This window comes from Salvelinus fontinalis, chromosome 11 (assembly GCF_029448725.1).
Source record: "Salvelinus fontinalis isolate EN_2023a chromosome 11, ASM2944872v1, whole genome shotgun sequence".
NCBI classification, from domain to species: domain Eukaryota; kingdom Metazoa; phylum Chordata; class Actinopteri; order Salmoniformes; family Salmonidae; genus Salvelinus; species Salvelinus fontinalis.
The window spans coordinates 43,491,310-43,503,440 of record NC_074675.1 but is presented as its reverse complement, the minus strand read 5'-3'; the positions used below and the strand labels follow the sequence as shown (position 1 = coordinate 43,503,440).

At 44.2% G+C, this 12,131-nt stretch overlaps 1 pseudogene; it reads left to right on the top strand.

Annotated features, from left to right (window-relative positions):
- LOC129864730 (ATP-dependent RNA helicase DHX15-like) overlaps positions 1-12,131 on the top strand; it is a 39,948-nt pseudogene that overhangs the window by 4,052 nt on the left and 23,765 nt on the right.

Genomic DNA, 12,131 nt, shown 5'->3' with positions numbered 1-12,131 from the left:
GTCTTGTCTCTCTGTTAGCAAAAAAGAATAAATATCCTTAACAAGGATATCCTAAATATCCTTAACAAGATAGACCTGGTTAACATAACAAGACACAGTATTTCAGTTGTTTGATTAAAATGTCCACTTTAAAGACCTCTCCGTTGTGTTTTCTCCCTCGGTGCACGCATGACAGACGGTATGTTGCTGCGGGAGGCCGTGAACGACCCCCTGCTGGCGCGCTATGGCGCCATCCTGGACGAGGCCCACGAGAGAACACGGGCCACAGACATCCTCATGAACACGGGCCACAGACATCCTCATGAACACGGGCCACAGACATCCTCATGAACACGGGCCACAGACATCCTCATGAACACGGGCCACAGACATCTTCATGAACACGGGCCACAGACATCCTCATGGGTGTCATCAAAAAGGTGGGTCCGGCAGAAGTCCGACCTCAAGGTACATGTCAAACCTCCATACCCCCGGGTGCAATGTACTGAGTGTTGTGGGTACAAATGTCCTGAATAGAGCAGAGCTGATTTCTAATTGTCAGAGGAACATGTCAGTTCTACGTGGTATTTCTATCTGAACGTTTCATTAACTTTGTGCCCCACTGAAAGCGATCTGGGCTTTCACGCGCATGCTTGCTGAATGGAACCCTGGCCTTGCCAACAGTTCCCACTCGCCAGTCTACATTCCACATCATCTCATAGAGTCATACGGTGTTCTTTACTGCTTCTATCTGTACTGTTTGATCCTACTGGCTTCTCCTGCCTTTGCTACATTTTACCATACCAGTGCATCTTTCCTTTGTCCACTCTCCTAGACTCAATTACTACCTTCCACTAGGTACTCCTGCTCTATCCTATACGAGAACCTCTTCTCTGCGTGCAAATTCCTACTTGCGTACACACACTCCCAATTATTAGTTCCCCCCTCAAATTTTTTTTTGTGGCAGACAGTGTTTGTTTCCCTCCCCATTTTTTCCTCATCTTTTCACCTTTTGCTGACAGTCTCTCCACGGGCTGACAGCTGCGTGTCTATTGAGGAAAAGACAAACGGCAGTCATTCAGCTCAGAAATGCACAGCGAGTCCCCTCTGCAGCAGCACTGAGATTGCTCCCCGGGTCAGCCCATTTTGAGGTAATCAGCCAAGGATGGGAGGGGGTTGGGAGTGGGAGGAGACCAGAGGCATGCAGTTTTTTATAGGCCGAATGTGCCGGACACAATTCTCATAAAGCAGATGGGTAATGACTAGTTGTTGTCAGGGATGGCATCGAAGGTTATACATGAGATAAGGGACTGTTAAATAAGGTCTAGGTTACTGGCAACCATCCTCCTGGCCCGACCCCGCTCACATCCCCCTGCCCCCCTCTCCCAAATTTGAAGTTTAATTTGCCTTGATTAAGAGCAATTATGTCTCGCAGTGCATAAAGCGAAATGGTGGCGAGACGCTGGGCCGAAATATTTGAGCGAAAATGGAAGAGCAGAGAGGCGCGCCGCCTCCCATCAGAATCCTAATGTGCTTCTGATCTAATGGGCCCTGGGGAGAACATGGTGTGCCCAGACTTATTCGGACGCTGAGCGCCATGATCCTCATGTGTCAGGGGTTCTGTCCTCCTGTGATATATCCACCATCTTGGCTCCTCTCACTTGGCCTGTGTCCAATCTACACTCTCTTTCTGGCTCATGCTGTCTATGATCTGTTCCATGGGTATGACAAAACATGTGTTTTTACTGCTCTAATTACGTTGGTAACCAGTTTATAATAGCAATAAGGCCCGAGGAGGTGTGGTATGTGACCAATATTCCACGGCTAAGGGCTGTTCTTAAGCACGACGCAACGCGGAGTGCCTGGATACAGACCTTAGCCGTGGTATATTGGCCATATACCACGAACCCCCAAGGTGCCTTATTGCTGTTATAAACTGGTTACCAACGTCATTAGAGCAGTAAAAACACATGATATATTTATGATATACCATGGCTGTCAGCCAATCAGCATTCAGGGCTCGAACCACCCAGTTTATAATTATCTAATTCATCTGTCACCCGCATTGGCTGTCACTCTGAACAACCCTGTGGTGAGACTACACCAGACCATACCATTCTCCAACTTCTTTATACCTCTATCTACTTGCACTTCTACCTGCACTATACTAACGTCACTTTCCCATGCCTATCTGCCAGCTCTTCCCTCCTGCTCTGAGCTGCTGTTTCTGATTGGCCCTTAGGCACCGATCTAAGATTAAGCTAATCCTTACCTGAACCACTAGGAGCGAACTACAATCTAGAACTCAGATCAGTGTTTAGGGGCGACTTTATCCTATAACCCCATCGGCAGCCATTTTCTCTTCCCAGTCCACGTCTCACTGTCTTCTCTCTTTGTTCCCTCGTCTCGTCTGGTCAGGTCATCGTCATGAGCGTCACGCTGGACGCCGGCATGTTCTAGTTGTACTTAGACAGCTGTCCGCTGCTGACCAGCCTGAGAGGGACTACCTGGAGGCAGCCATCAGCACGGTCATCCAGATCTCTTCCTCAACAAACGAGGTAGGCTAATTTGACACTTTTTACAATTAGTTTGTATTTAGCAGGAATCATGATGCAAAGTAATATACTCATACACAGGGTGTTTCTACTGCTACCTAACGGTGTTCCGTACACATTTTGCATAACTGGAGCATTTAAACGAGGCTGTAATGAAAACGAATGGGAATGTAGCGACTGTGTTGGCATCAAAATCCAGGGTGTTAGCTATGTTGACATGGTACAGCTGCACCATCGAGAGCATCCCGATGGGTTGCATCACTGCCTGGTATGGCAACTGCTCGGCCTCCGACCGCAAGGCACTACAGAGGGTAGTGCGTACGGCCCAATACATCACCGGGGTCAAGCTTCCTGCCATCCAGGACCTCTATACCAGGTGGTGTTAGAGGAAGGCCCTAAAAATTGTCAAAGACTCCAGCCACCCTAGTCATAGATTGTTCTCTCTGCTACCGCACGGCAAGTGGTACCGGAGCGCCACGTCTAGGTCCAAGAGGCTTCTAAACAGCTTCTACCCTCAAGCCATAAGACTCCTGAGCATCTAATCAAAAGGCTACCCAGACTATTTGCATTGCCCCCCCCCCCCTTTCTACACTGCTGCTACTCCCTGTGTATTATCTATGCATAGTCACTTTAATAACTCTACCTACATGTACATATTACCACAATTACCTCAACACCGGTGCCCCCGCACATTGACTCTGTACCGGTACCCCCCTGTATATAGCCCCGCTTTTGTTCCTTACTGCTGCTGTTTAATTATTTGTTATTCTCTTATCTATTACTTTTATTAGGCATTTTCTTAAAACTGCATTGTTGGTTAAGGGCTTGTAAGTAAGCATTTCACTGTAAGCATTTAAAGTAAGTGAGCATTTCACCTGTTGTATTCGGCGCATGTGACAAATAAAATTTGATTTGATTTAATGGACCAATAGTATTTGAGAAAATATGAAAAAACGCACCCCTCCGACACTGTACGTTACATCGTGGCGTGTCACGACGTAACATACGGCAAGCATTATGCAACTCATTGTGGCCGTACAGCGTCTTCCCATCAGGGGTAGTGCTTCTCTCGCAGATTAAAAACATACTTAACCAAATACACTTGTAAGAAACCTTAATTTAACCAAACACACTTGTAAGAAACCTTAATTATTCATGATTTTCACTTAAATGTGCATTAGTATTAATATTATTATGGCTAATATTAAACACATTTTTCACGAGTTGGGTGCAAATAGCAATGTGGTCATCAATAACAAACACTGAATCAATCAATAATTAATTGCATAAGACTTTGATGTGCAGAATCTGAAAAGGAATACCACTGCTCCAACCTCTGATCTGCATTTAAACAAGCAAACCCGTCACCTGCTGACAGAGCTTTTGTTTTTTTGCTCTCACGTTTGCTGTGTTAACGTTTTGAAATGCCTTTGCTGTGCCAACCGATTCACGAGAGCTCTGTGAATAATACACTGATGTGTGCAATAACACATGCCAATAACGTATATCCTACATTTCTTACGTGTGCTATCTATTAAACTTGTTTGCAAATGACATGCTCTAACCTAAATTGAGACACATATTTCCTGTGCACCTCTCTTGCTGCTCTTGATTGTGCCCAGGTGAAGAAAATGAACAGGACTCCGTAAAAGACAAGCTTGTAACCAAACTGCAATAGTTATGAACTATATGGAATGTTTTTGGACCATTGGCTTCCCTGTAAACATGTACTGACAGGAGGCACGAGCCACCTCCCTCAGGCTCCTCCCTGCATTCACCTCCTCGTTAGCTGCCTGTAGCTGTTCACAGGTGTAGAGGCGCCGTTTCTTAGGCTCTCGTTGGGTCTTTCCGTTTCCAGACATTTTCCTGTCATAATTCAATTATTATAATACATTTTTAAAAAGTATGCAACATTTTAAGATAGTTTCAAGGAAATGCACTCACCAATGTGGATATAATTTCTGTGTAATTCGACATAACATTATTGTGTATTTCATGGAAAGAGCAGGTGTTCATGTACACACACTGTATATGATGGAGTGAGAGGACAAGCGGTGAGTCGTTGTTATAACTGTTAGATTTATTTTTCATATTGTTGCTTTATACAGTAATGTTAAGTATTCATCTTGTGCTGTTGGAAGTTCTAATATTACCCGAATCAATCTCATGCTTTGTTCATTAACATTTTCCTTCATCTCTCACTTTGAACAGAATCACATCCTTCCACTCTGAAAATAAAGTTCCCTACTTTGTGTAACTCATATATTTAACAATATTTATTTATTAAGACGTTATCAATGGTGAGTGTAAAGTGAATTACTTGTGAGTTCATCCGTAGTTCGTTTTTCATCATGACTCTCAAAAGCCGTGACAGCCGCAGTTCACTTTAGCACCTCCCTAAAACCCATATTCATATTTGACACAAACCTTCAAATAGGTATGTAATGAGACATTATATAAACTCTTTATAGTGTTTTATTGACATTTTAGAGGTGATAAAAGCTGTTTCCCCACACGACATATCTGCCCCTTTCACTATTGCTCAGTAGCCTTCGCTTCCCGCTCCGTCATTTTTAAAAAGATCGAGCGAAGCTCCATTGCCTTCTTCAATCATGCAGAGACGGGCAGGGTAGAGGTCTCATTGTTGATTTTGCTGGAAAGGGGAGAAATGGTGCTTTACAATGGTACTAATATTACAGTTTTACATTACATTTTTATTACATTTTTTTTGGTGCTAGAATTAGGTCAAGTGTACGTAACGCTGATATACGAAATACCGTTAGGTAGCAGTACTATACAAATGCACATAAACGTGTGTAGAGCTACTGACGTGCACACACAGACACTGTCTCTCTCACACACACACACACACACATCTTGTTCCATTGTGTTGTACTCACACATTGTACTCATTGTCACTATTCCAGATTTCCAAAGAGACACACACACACACGACCAAGACGATCAATGCTTAGATTAATAGATATTTCATGCATGTGGGCTTGCCTATTTGGAACCTACCAGGTTGGAGGGGGAAAAAGACAGTGACCCAGATTCTGCCCTCATGAATCCCTGAAATTAAGTAATTTATTATTTGTTTCGATCCTGCCAATGTTGTCCACTGATGTGTAATGGAGGGCGAGGTTCATGCTCAAAATGATTAATTTAACCCATCAGAATCTAAACCCTGTCTAAGCGAGGGGAGGGGTTCTACTAAGCTATCTGGAATTGTTTTAAGAAAGCTAAATTATCCTTGGTATGACCTATTTGAATCCCAAAAAATTATAAAATAAATATTTGATGAAAAACTATGTTGGTCCTGCAATTAACCCATACAAACGCATTGAATAACAGATTCACTACATGGAACAGATACCCCCCCCCCCCCCAAAAAAAACGAAGTTTGTTCTGAAGTGTCTATCCTATATCTGAGAGATATGTAAAACATGTATTTAACCCCATATTTTTGGCATTAAACAGTCTCCATATATACTTCCATAAATCTTTTTAACTGGTACCGGGAGACCTTCAGACGATTCTTGTGAGACCTGTGGGCGTCCTTGAGCAAAACATCCGACATGTACAGTACCAGTCAAAAGTTTGGACACACCTACTCATTCAAGGGTTTTTCTTTATTTTTACTATTTTCTACATTGTAAAATAATAATGACGACATCAAAACTATGAAATAACACATAAGGAATCATGTAACTAAAAAAGTGTTAAACAAATCAAAATATATTTTATACATTTGAGATTCTTCAAAGTAGCCACCCTTTGCCTTGATGACAGCTTTGCACACTCTTGGCATTCTCTCAACCAGCTTCATGAGGAAGTCACCTGGAATTCACTTAAATTAACAAGGTGTACCTTGTTTAACACATTGTTGGTTACTACATGATTCCATATGTTATTTCATAGTGTTTATGTCTTCACTATTATTCTACAATGTAGAAAATAGTAAAAATAAAGAAAAACGTTGGAATGAGTAGGTGTGTCCAAACTTTTGACTGGTACTGTACATGTTCGTGAGAGTCTCACTTTTGCACAGAGGGGTATTAGTGTGTAGCCTAAACTGTTTGGATGCTACAGACAGAATTTGGCAGATCGACTTTACTTGTGGAGGTCGTAGAGCAAAACGGAGGACACCATCGTGTTCGTGAGCGTCTCATCTTTCCACAAACAATAGTTTGTAGGCCAAACCGTTCAGACACTACAGACGAGAAGACCGGTTTGTGAGAAGACCGGTTTTCGGGATGTCTCATGATCTGACAAACACCGCTCTAGCTGTCACCTTTCACTGCAGACGCGGAAGTGCGACATCGACGGATGCGGTGTATTGAGACGTATCCAATGCAAAAGATCTCGCTCGCTTAATCTGACTGATATAGATGGGGATTTTTGTATTATGCTAATTAGATTTACGCGGGGGCACGGACATCAACCTTAGGTTAATCACAGCTGGGCGGCACACTTCTGCCTGCCTTCCCCCAGAAATGTCTGTCGGCCTCTCAGATCATGAGTGGGAGAGGCAGCCGGTCTCAGGACTCAGCACTGCTGCAGCGCCACACTACTATTCTCACCATTCTCTCCCTATGTAATGTAACAGTTTGTGTAGATTACGGTTGTGCCATGGGAACTATGATCGCAACCCCAGACTGAGTTTAAGACCGAGCTTGACTGTTAATGTGCCTGGAGCTTTTCATTTTCAATGTATGGATTTTGGTCCAGATTGTTTTATTTCATAGGTTCCTTGCGCTTCTGCCTCGAGTTAGAGCCGAGTCGCCATGCAGCATAGCCATCTTCAAAATCAAATCCGTCAAACACCCAACCAATTAGCCTATTCATTAACGGTGGTCATTCGTCATTCAGCGGCCGGGTGGGACGCCGCTGCCGCGCACTTACATCTGTTTTCATTCGCCGATGCCCGGCTGGTTCGGGAAGGGATGAAGTCCCAGAGGAGCATTGTATTTGAAGTGGTCTCCTTCCAGTCACTGACGGCCAGGGAACAACGTTCACCTCTTTTATTTGAATGTGCAGAGGAGATGAGAAGCTTGTGTTAAACATTGTTTGGAGGTGGACGTCTTTTGATGAGCATGCCTCCCTTCTCACCTCCCAGTTCGATAATTCTGAATGTCAAGCTGCCGAGGCAAAACAGTAGTCAGAGAACACTCCCAGGGCGACTTCATTAACACTCCTAATTGGTTTAAAGAAGTTAATGTGAGGTTGGTCTGGAGGAGATGGGCGTTCAAAGGAGCGTAGCTTAACCTCTCTAGTGTCCCCGCAACTTTGAATGTCGACTAATGATCGGGGACGCAGATCTGCTGCGAAGCGAGGACCATTTTTATATGGCTTTGAGATTAAGCCGTTTTTAATTCATGACAAATGAAAAGCGAAGGGGATGGGATTCTTTCCCTCCCTCAAGTATTTGGGGGATATTTCCCTGCCACAAACCATTAAAAACAAACAGACACAAACTCCCCATAAAAGAGAGGCAAAGCTTATCACCGCTGCCTCGCCCTGATAAGCCTTACCATTTAAGCTGCCCTTCAGCGGTTCACTTCAAAACGTAAAGATACGCCCAGGCCTCAGCTAATTAAGTGGACCGAGGCGAGTGCCTCATTGCATCTGGTTAGGTGCCTGGCGCCCAACCGCATCACTCCTGGGGTCGCGGGGGCCGGCTGGTGGACAGGTTCCCACCATTGGCCGCCTGCCCCGCTGTGCACGTGCTCCATTTCCCTTCAGACACAGGCGCACCAGCTCACCTTGGCAACGACGTCCATTTTTCATGACAGCTGCTGTATCCAGAGGGTTGATGGTCTATTAATAACCAGGCTAATTTTATCAATCCATTCATATTTACTATTTTCCACTCTAACTTGTCAACGTGTTGATTATGAGGTACATAGCCATCGGTGGAATGGATTTGACTTGTGCAGTGAGTGAACACAGCAGGAAAAAATTGGTCTGGGAATACATTACTGTTTGCAAACACACAGAGGTAGCTTATGTTTTTGTGTTGTATTCAACTAAGGCAAAGCCTTGCCAATTCTTACCCTGAGTAAAGTAAATACCACGTCAAGAGGAAATGCTTCGGGACAAAGGAGGGCAGTCGTTCTGCTGGCTAGCTGTAGGTTGCAGTCAGTGTCACATTGTGCCCTTGACATGACCGTATCAAAAATGGTTCCCTTCATTTCAGAATACGCCAAGCCAATACCCCTTTCTGTCCCAGCCCCCTTCGCACTCCAATAAAACATTATTTTAAGCTGTAAGTCATGTCTGGGTTTTTGCATTAAGGTCACTAATTAGTAAAGAGCTCCCCTCTTTGTCTTGGTCTTAAATTGAAAGGAAAAACCAAAAACCCACAGACACTAGGCCCTCCATGGAATGAGTTTGAATGTAAATGTATGTGTCACGTGACACTCCCAACCAATCTATAGAAGGAGCTGCATTGCTCACTTGGGCCTGAAGGTGGTGCAACAACATAGGCTGTGGCCTTTTACACGTTGGCTTAGGCTACTTGTTTAAGTAGGACATAAACATGGACTTAATCAGGCAGCGGTTATCGCTTCAGTACCTTTTCTGGTCTTTTCATAGCTAACATTGTCCAATGTCTGGAGATGGAAAAAAGTCAAGCGTGTTCATTTAGTGTAGAGATTCCAGGAATTCTAGACTATTATCAGGCTAGAATGTAGACTAGTCACTTAGGGGTCCCGTGGACATGGTTGATAGCAGTGTAATTGTCTTAAATATACATGGGCCGTTTACCGAGTTGATATGTAGCATTTGCAAATGTCACATTATGGTCGTCCGTTATGTTCAGGCTGGCTAGTTCAGTCGGAGACCTAGCCTTGTCTACTGTCATGTTTTCATATTTCCCTGGCTGCTCAGGTCCTCTTCTCCTCTGTCTGAGAGCCCACTGGCTCTATAATGTTCAGCTCCACTAAACTGATCTGCCATGATTTGCCTCTGGTTTATGCATCAGTGCAGCATCCTCATTTCACATTTCTCCTACAATATTGCGGTATGGAATAATGAACCGTGTGTGTGTGTGTGTGTGTGTGTGTGTGTGTGTTTTCCTGATTGCTGCATTTGACAACGGAGCCATGGGGAGCTCACCCAAGCACGCGGCAGTCCAGGTTTAATTTCCTCAGTCAGATGGAGTGATAGGCAGAACAAATGTACTGTGGCGGGAACCACCATCTCCCTGGCCCTTTCTCCTTTCTACCCCTCCTCTACTCTACTCTTCAGACGTTCCTCTCCCCATTCTCTCCTGGTGTTATTCAGACCAAGCCCCAGGTGACTGTTTGTGCCTCAACTCGCTGCTGCTCGGCAGCCTTCCATCACCTGCCTGCCCCTTTTGAATGGTTCCGCTTCGTCTTTCAGGAAATCGACGACCTGGGACCCGATGTGGGGGACATCAAAATCATCCCGCTGTACTCGACGCTGCTGCCCCAGCATCAGCAGAGGGTCTTTGAGCCGCCCCCACCCACACAAGCCCAACGGAGCTATTGGGAGGAAGGTAAATGCCGCCACTGCTCAAATCACTCCTCAGAAGCACAGAGCATCCCAGCAACTCAATAGCTCCCTTTCAGAGAGAGAGAGAGAGAGTGAGAGAGAGAAGGAGAGAGTGAGAGTTAGAAAGCAAGAGGGCTAAAGAAAGCGAGAAATGGAGAGACTTGACAGGGAAGTATGTGGGTGGATATGGAGAGGGTTGGGGGGTGGATATGGAGAGGGTTGGATGGATATGGAGAGGGTTGGGGGGGTAGAAAAAGTTTTTTTTTTTTTTCAGCTTTGGTGCAGGACTGACTCACACACCATATGCTGCTTTTGTCAGCATACGATTCCCTGCTCTAAATTATAACTGGTGTGGATATTACTCATGCCCTGCGCGCGTAAGGCACCGGAACCACTGTCTTTTCACCTCTTCCCCTCTATTGGTTGGCACAGCCTCTCTCGCGCTTACAGTCATCTGGTCTTCTCAGTGCCAGGGTAAGGCAGGATGTGTTACAAAATCAGGGGGGAAAAACGTTGCTCAGCTACAATAGATGGGTTAGCGGATAACGTCATGAAAACGATGCGCATCCTTTAATTGTTGTTGTGATTCTGGATGGCCAGATAGCTAGCTAGCAATAATGACAAGAAGCTGTCATGTGGGGAATCATAGGTGGCTCGTTTTAGCTAGTTTTTTTGATCTTCTTCATACCACGTCTGTTTTGAGATGTTTTGACCGTCACGTCTATGCTAATATGACAAAAATATCTACCAAAGCAACAACTGTAACAATGAATTTGAGAGACAAGTGTTCATTGTGCACATTTACAGTTAAGTCGGAAGTTTACATACACCTTAGCCAAATACATTTAAACGCAGTTTTTCACAAATCCTGACATTTAATCCTAGTAAAAAATTCCCTGTCTTAGGTCAGTTAGGATCACCACTTTATTTAGGAATGTGAAATATCAGAATAATAGTAGAGTCATTTATTTCAGCTTTTATTTCTTTCAATACATTCCCAGTGGGTCAGAAGTTTACATACACTCAATTAGTATTTGGTAGCATTGCCTTTAAATTGTTTAACTTGGGTCAAACGTTTCGGGTAGCCTTCCACAAGATTCCCACAATAAGTTGGGTGAATTTTAGCCCATTCCTCCTGACAGAGCTGGTGTAACGGAGTCAGGTTTGTCCTAACCGACTTGCCAAAACTATAGTTTGTTAACAAGAAATTTGTGGAGTGGTTGAAAAACGAGTTTTAATGACTGCAACCTAAGTGTATGTAAACTTCTGACTTCAACTGTATTTGTTTTCAATAAACATTTAGAGACTAAATACAGTTGACATGTCAACAATGTAAGCCAGCGTTTCCCAACTCTGGTCAGCTAGTATCCCCAACAGAACACATTTTTGTTGTAGCCACGGAGGACAAAAACATGATTCAACTTGTCAAGGGCCTGATGATTAGTTGACAAGTAGAATCAGGTGTGTTTGTCTGGTGCCACAAGAAAAATATTTACTGTTGGGGGTACTTGAGGACCAGAGTTGGGAAACACTGATTTAAGCTAACCTGGTCGGTTCTGCTCCATAGTTGCGCAAACGTCGGTTTTATTGCTAAACAACCAACCCGTCTATAGAATGTGTGAACATTCCTCTCCTCTTGTTCCCTTGTCCTGAACTGGTCCCACACAGCAATGTACGCCCCTTCGTCTTCGTGTTTCTGTTATTAATACGGACCGCAAACGTGTCCAGCGTTTTGTTTATAGCTCGGCGTTCAAACAGGCGCACTATAATCACAGCAGTGGAACCACCTGGATGGCCACGGCGTTGGCAAGGAATCTGACGGAATATCAAAACCCCGTCACACCGCCAGTAAATTTGCAAATATTTGCCTCAACATCTGACAGGGATTTGATGAATGACTCATCGTGTGCTGCCTCTATGGAGCCCAGAAAGATTATTGATGACTTATTTGGAATAATGAAGTCACAGCCCGAGAGTTTTTTAGAAATATTTTTTTTTCACAATGTTTAATGCCTAGTCTAGCCAGGCTGCTGCCTCACCCTTATTTTTACCACTGTGGTTTGATCCACAGCGTTTTGA